The sequence below is a fragment of the Bidens hawaiensis genome, unplaced genomic scaffold (genome assembly GCF_021521415.1).
Source record: "Bidens hawaiensis isolate Kalapana, Puna unplaced genomic scaffold, B.hawaiensis_p1.1 tig00032146_1, whole genome shotgun sequence".
In the NCBI taxonomy this organism is placed as follows: domain Eukaryota; kingdom Viridiplantae; phylum Streptophyta; class Magnoliopsida; order Asterales; family Asteraceae; genus Bidens; species Bidens hawaiensis.
The window spans coordinates 131335-137359 of NW_027495463.1; positions in this window are offsets into that span (position 1 = coordinate 131335).

The window sequence follows — 6025 nt, forward strand, 5'->3', positions numbered from 1 at the left end:
GTAAATTTTAAACTTTTAGACTAAAATAACAAATTTAAAACACTCTGAAAGAGGATGGAGTAGAAGATGCACTTGATTTTGAAACTTTTACATAACTAATGATTTGTGCAGGGAGCTTTTGAAGTTAGGATTTAACGTCCGAGCTGGTGTACGAAGCACTCAAAGAGCAGAGTCTTTGGTGAAGGTATAACTTTTAGTGCTCATTGTCAGTAGATTGAGCTTTAATAAACAAAAATACACGGGTGATCTCTTAACAAAAATACCACTGAACCTCACCAGTGGCTACAGAATTGCAGAAACCCATAAATCTCTCTCTCCTTGTACCGCGTAAGTCACTCTTTGCCAGTAGATTCGTGAACAATTATGTCATTCACACAACTCTAGATTTGATAGAAGCTTTAAATTTAATGACATTGTCATTTTACAATTTTCCAACAATTTTTTTTTCTTTTGTCATCATTAACGAAATCAAATTGACCGTTAGGTGACATCCAAGTTTGTTTTAATAGTTAGGCCTATGCACACGATATCACTATTTAAAATAATTATTGTCAATATAGCACAAAATAAGTTTGTGGACATACTAAAAACCCTAAATACTAAAGTTAAATGAGTGAATGATCTTATACCATTATCCGTTTGATCTAATTTGTTTTTGTTTTGACGCGTATGCATAAAGCGTAACCCAAACTGACCCGTTCATAACTGGGTTGAAAGTGCTATCTTTAGACTCTTATTGTTAATATTACTATTACAGCTATGAAGGTTTGAAACCCCCTTCATCTCCAACTCCATCAGGCGGCAGTAAAGCGGTGGTTGAAGCAGTATCAGCTCCTCCTACTGTTCCTCAAACTAGCACACAAGTGAAAACAGTTACATTTTGAAGAAACACTAATCAACCCCGGGCAGATTACGGATAATCTGGGGGTTAAATAGATGTTTCCCACGAGGGGTTAGATCCGGCAAAGATGGTTCTTCTGATAACCTGCAAAACAGACACCGTGAGCTCGTCACTGAGAAGGGGGGGGTACCTCCTTGTGACCACCCTCCGGCGTGAGAATCAGACTAGATTGCTCTTGAATATAAGTGTATATTAAGAGATTGCTAGAGCAGATATCAGGTATATGATATAAGATACAAGATAGTATATGATGAGATGAGATGATCATACCATTTGGGATATTTATAGCCGAAGGTAGGTTTCCAAGAAGGTATAGCCGGCTGAATAGTATTCCTGTTCTACCAACTGTGGCCTACGCACGTGCCATGCTGGTAGTTGGTGGGTAGGCAGCGGCTGACAGTGACCAGGCCTGCTGTGTACTATTCCTTTTCCACCAACTGCCGGCTATGCACGTGGTATGACAGGAGTTGGTGAGTAGGCAGTGGCTAATAGTGACATACAGTACAAGAGCATGCTGCTCGCCATACTGTTGTCAATGAGCTGTCGTATCTTTGGTCAGATCTTTTGCCCATACCTCGTCAGGTACAGTATAAAAGATCTTCCCGTATCGTACGGACTGGCTTATTTGGGCGGGAGTATTCCCCCTCCCGCCTTTGTGCGGGATTGTTCCCGGCTTTGCTCATTCCTTCAGGTGACAACTGAATTATTGAGAGCTAAGTGCCTTGTGCGTGTAGCCTTGCTGCGCGGGTGGCCTTCCCTGATGGCTTGTATCCGCAGCTGCGGGAACAGGCGGAGTACTTCACCATTGGGAGGCATTTCCCGCGGAACAGCTTGCGTACTGCGCGTAAGGACGTCACGTCTCTGAGCATGGTGGGTCCTGCGGATCCAGTTGGTTTCTGCGCAGACGTCTCTCTTCAAGGTGAGTCATGCGGGTCCAACTGGGCTCTGCTGGGACCTACCTCTTCACATTTACATTTACAACCGAACCTCCACCAGTGGCTGTAGAATTGCTGAAACCTAGGCCTCTCTCGTAAATCAAATCTATTTCCACAATTCCACTTGATTTTTATATTCTAGTGGCAAAACGTGTGGGTGGGTACACATGCAAAACGGGTCGGGTTAAAACTAGTAACTTTATGTGACGTCTAAACAAGTTAGCAGCTAGGTCTATAAACGGACCAAACAAACACGAACGGAGCATGTACATGTTCGTTTATTTAACTTTAACCAAACAAGTGATAGGACACGAACAATTAAGTGAACAGTGTTTTAGTGTTTTTTTTAATCTTTAAATCAATCTCTTTAAAAAGTAGTGTGTACATCAATAAGCACGTGTTAATTGTCAAGGCACTCTTTCTCGTGTTTAGTCATTAGTCACTACATATTAAAATTGTTTGTAAGTGACGCAACTTGGCCAAAACTAAAATTAATTGTTTTGACAAGTCATCTTTATTCTCATAAGCTTCATGTTATATCTGTTTTATGTGTTTGGATGCTTCCTGTTATATCAGTTTGGCATTTATTCATTTATTAAAAATGACCCGTTTTCCTGTTTTGGGTTTGGTTATAAGGTCAAATGTGTTAAGTTGAAAGATTTAACTAGAAAATAAACGGGTCTAATGGTTTAGAACCCGTCTACATTGTGTATTAAAATCCATTGAAAACATAGAAATAACTTTACTAAACAAACGTAAGATTGTTGTAATTTTTTGTATTGTTATATTTTTATCTATTAATTTTTTGTTTCTATTTTATTACCACCTCGTGTTCTGTAATTTTTTTTTCTCGGTGTTGATTTTATTGTTTTTAGGAGTATGTAGTGGTTTTGTAGGAGCCCTATGAAGAATCATGATCAATGTCATGGAAGATACAATCTGCTGGACCCGAACCCGGAACTGGACCAGTCCTACCCGAACAGCGGGTAGAAACTAGGTTTCGGTTCCTCGGAAAAATTGTACCCGGGCCTGCTAGAACCACTACCACCTCTACCTCTACCCGGTCAAGCCCTTGACCCAACAAATAAAATCCCATCAAAATTCAGTCAACTACCAAACCAACTTTTGTTGACCATACCAGAGCGGTTTCCTAGCCAATTCCGGTTCCTGAAAATACATGATTCCTGAAACACTTTTTTGCATGTCTTTCTGAGGTGCACATCAGAAATTAGGGTGATTCATGGATGCACGGATTTTATCAAGCATCGAAGCATTATTAGAATTTTTTCATGAATATCATGTCTAGACGCACCTAGTTGCGCACTCTGGGTTAAAATGTTATACTTGTTTTACGCTTCTGCAAACGCAATTTGTATTGTAACTATATTTTCTCATTAATGACGAGCAATATTAATTAAATGATAACTATCATTATTAAATGATTGTTCGCATGACACATGGTTAGATCCTGGTATGTCACGCACCTAATGGTAAAACCCCGTTAGTTGAAAATTGATGGTGTGACAAGATACTCATTAATTTTTCTTCTAAATTTGCCACCGGCTACGTCCAAAAGCCTAAAATTTTAAGGAATTGCAACTGAGTTTGTAGATGGAATTTAGATATGAATAAATTACAATTTGAATTTATGATCGACTTGATCGCTTTATAAGTTTTTAAAAGAGACTAGAATGTGGTGACAGTGAGGACAATATCAATGTTAGTTTTGGTGGCGATATTGATATTGGCTGCTTTATAAGTTTGTCAAATAGACTGGAATGTGGTGTTAGCGAGGACAATATCAATAGTAGCTGTGGGGTGATATTATTATCACTATAGAATAAATAATAGCTTTGATGCAACTAATCAATCATTGGTCCAAGTTGGTCCCAATTGTACAACATAAAAATTTACTATTTAGTGGCATAAAGTGGTCCTTGGAGTGAACCGCTATCAATAGCGTGCTTTAGATGTGATTCTCGTGTTAATATATATTGTACATACATTACAAACCATGATAATTCAAATAATATACATTATAACTATGTGTTTTGCTCTCTGACCTTACTATACTACCATATTTTATGATAGAGTATGTATTGTCTAGTCGGTCTAGATCGCTAATGTTTGTTGTGACTGCCATAGCCTAGTGGTGTTGTGTATTGCCCATATTGACAATAAATAAAGATTGCCTTCTTAAACCTTCACACTTTGACCATACAGTGAAAAAAGAAGACGGGGTTTTGATGAAGATGGCGGTAAGAGTGGTGGTGGTGTGGTGATGGTTAGGAGTGAATATAACCATTTGACAGGGGCGGATGTAAGGCAAAGGCAGGAGTAGCACCCTCAACTTTTCCGACGTAGTGGAAAATTTTTAATTTTTCTTATGTTTTATGTGTTTTGTTACCCCTGGAATTATATTATATCACCCCTGAGATCAAGGAGAGCAACTCAAACAAGAAAAGAAACACAAAGATAATGTTTTGCAACATTTTCCGGTGATCGGAGGTGAATTTTACCTTGAAATGCTGGTCATTGAAGTTTGGTGAAGAAGAAGAAGATAAAAAGTAATGTTTTCTTTTAGTATTTATTTACGTTGATTTAATGTAATACCTACAACACTACAAGGGACTATACCTATACCTGCTTTTGGCATATCTAGAATTTTATTTTTAGGATTTATTTATGTTCACATTTATAGGAACAAGAAATTTGTTTTATGTTCGTTTTGTTAAAAATAAGAAAGTTGATTAGTGACTCAACTTAACTTTTACTTTATTTAATTAAATTACACTAATTTATTTTCATTTGGTTTCACTAAATTCATTTGATTTTTTCAAAAAAATTTGTATTTTTAAATATATATATATATATATATATATATATAATTCTTTTTAACGACCAAATGTTACATTCTACATTGGTTAAACTTTTGTTCTCCTATTGTACACTCTAAGGCTATGGGGTATGGGCCATATTAACAATGGTTGAGTGATAGGTTAAACGATAAAGGGAAAGTTAAGTTGGCACATAGGTGATGAGTGATAGAAAATGAGAAAAATGATTGATAACATGATCTAACTATCTTACCATTTCACCAAAATGGGTATGACAACAATATGTAAAAAAATTTACTATTTGTAGATGCAATTAAATTTACTTGAATTTTCCTAAATTTGTTTCTATCCTTTTATAAAAATATACAATTAAGGTATCATTGCCACATTATGGTAAAAAGAATTCAAGCCAAGCTATTTGCATAAGAATTAATACTATTACCTAACTATACGCATTTTTAAAGGTTCACTTATAATATAAAAATATTTTATGTTGTGACTTGTGACCCTCTGAGTGAAATCTCTCTCGTACTACCAATGACAATGGAGAAGGTATACTTGTAACATTTCAAAATGGAAGAATGGGACTAAGAGCATTTCCATCTCTTCTTCTGTTTGTAAATTCAAAATTATATTAAAAATTATCAAATTTTCTTTTTAATTTTTAATTAAATTATACTTTTTTTAATATTTTTATCATTATCTTTTATCTCTTCTTTACTCTCAACCACTGCCAAAATATATTAAAAAATTATAGAGTGCTATAGGAACTTTTCAAATATACAGAAAATTTACTGCATTTTTTATCTCATCCACTCAGAACACCATACACCACTCCCTGTATTATAAAAACCACACTCACAAAATATAGTGGATGGATTGTGAATGCTCTAAGTATACATCAGTAAAAGTAAACGCCAAGTAAATATCAACGTTAGTCAACTTTAAAAAAGCAATGTCGGTTTCTATGATACAAATGTTACTTTTTATTAACCTGCAGCTTTAATTGGATAGTGTGACTGATGTAATGATTAATTGTTTATCGGTTGCTACATAATTTGTTTGTGCGGTCGAAAGAGAAACATTTGATAAAGTAACAGAAGATGACGTAATGGCTCTACATACCTGGTAAGTTTAACTTTGTGTATTATCATCATTTTTTTTATGTATGGTAGAAAAAAATTTTTTGCTACCCCTAAAATTATGTTCTAGATCCGCCACTGCCATTTGATGAAGATGAAAATCATAGTGGGTGGGACCCTTGTTGATCAAATAGTTTATTTTAGTGTCATGTAGGGTTTCAACGATTTCACCGTCACCAATTATGGGGGCGTCTTTTGTTATGTGCTCTT